The following is a 1,614-nucleotide window of genomic DNA, read 5'->3' as shown; positions in this document are numbered from 1 at the left end:
AGCAAAAAAAAAAAAAAGAAATCAAACTAAACGTATAAAATCCATGTTCTTATATATATATGCAACATGGGCTCTCTTATATTTGATAAGACAACAGAAGCAAGACAAACAGACAAATATGATGAATATTCTGAAACAGCATTTTACATATTTATTTTCGTAATTAACAATATATCACGTTTTTAAATGTTCATGACAGATAAGCATTTACATAAAATACTTAAACACAAAATGAATCAAACTGATTAAGATTCATGGAGCAGATGACATTACTGTGTGTACATGTGATTAATAATTAAATAGTTCCTCTTTTCAACCACATCTATCTTTTTACTGGCTCTGGAAATAAATCATTATTTATAGCATTAAATGTAATATTTTAAAGGTATATATATATGAACTATAAATTCAACAACATTCAATTTTAGTTTCTATCACATTTGAACTCTCACGTTGTGGGCCACTATTTTAGTGGCAGTTTTTTGTTTCCAACTATTTTAAAAATGTGTCCGGTCGCTGTAAAATTTTAACTTTTTCTTGAAACCTGCAGCTGTGGGGTGTAAAAATGCAACTGCCACCTTCTAATTACGAATGCCGCTGTGCAACCGGCTGCAGAATTTCCTGAACAACTTGCGTTTAGGTCACCGCATGGTGGCTTTTTGGGATATGTGACCGTAGTCTAAATCAGGGGTCCTCAAACTGTTTCTTGTGAGGGCCACATAAATGTTTTCTTCTCTGGTGTCAGTTTGTAGGCTAACAGAAAAAGTGTAGAAATCACAGTCTAAACATAAACATTTATATTTTATAGAAAGCCACACATGGCCAAATTTTAAATAATTAAATTCTGTAATCTTTACAGAAAAAAATAATACAAAAACATTTTAAAAATTAAAAAACAATAAAAAGTCTATCCTCTCTCATCATAGTTCAGGGGACAAATGCTGCAAATTAGCTCCTGCTACAAGCATGATGATATGGGCATTGGACTGCTGCTTTGCTGTATGTCTATGTTTTATATCCTTCGCTACTAAATAAATAAATACAAATAGTTCAGACTGCAGAAGGGTGGAATGAAAAGTCACATTCTATGGGTCTTGAACGGCCAGATTATAAAAATATATATCCGGCCCATGGGCCGTAGTTTGGGACCCCTGGTCTAAATGACAAATTCTACGACAAGTTCCTTTTTTTAATCTTAGACCAATTTGAAAGCCGCTAATGTCAAAGTTTGGCGTCAAATGTCAACATTTGATCAACTGTAGAAGAATATATGTCATTTTATAAAGAAGAACAAAACGCCTTAAATCTGGGATAAGAAAATAAAGACGAAGGTGATGAAGAAGCAGAAGTCAGAGAGGGCAAAAGGAGACCTTCTTCATTACGGTCTTATCGTGCCCTGAAATGACTGTGAGAGGCTCACAGTGGACTGCATGCTGTGATAAGACGATGGCAGCCACAAAGGTTCTTTGTCATTTCCTTCCTTCTAACAGGCCCGTCCTTTTGTCACCACGTCTCTTGAACTCCAACGAGCAACAAAAAAAATAAACCAGAACGAGTCTACTTTTTAGTTTTATGAAGTGCATTCTTCCAATAAAATGTTAATAACTGTGTCAA

General features: G+C 34.4%; 1 protein-coding gene across 1 annotated transcript in view; it reads right to left on the bottom strand.

Annotated features, from left to right (window-relative positions):
* The window catches only part of LOC112139865 (calcium/calmodulin-dependent protein kinase type II subunit gamma), a gene marked incomplete at both ends in the record, with an annotated part of 6,884 nt that overhangs the window by 4,432 nt on the left and 838 nt on the right, over window positions 1-1,614 (bottom strand).

Source organism: Oryzias melastigma, unplaced genomic scaffold (assembly GCF_002922805.2).
Source record: "Oryzias melastigma strain HK-1 unplaced genomic scaffold, ASM292280v2 sc01713, whole genome shotgun sequence".
Lineage (NCBI taxonomy): Eukaryota > Metazoa > Chordata > Actinopteri > Beloniformes > Adrianichthyidae > Oryzias > Oryzias melastigma.
This window is presented reverse-complemented; position numbering and strand designations above follow the sequence as displayed.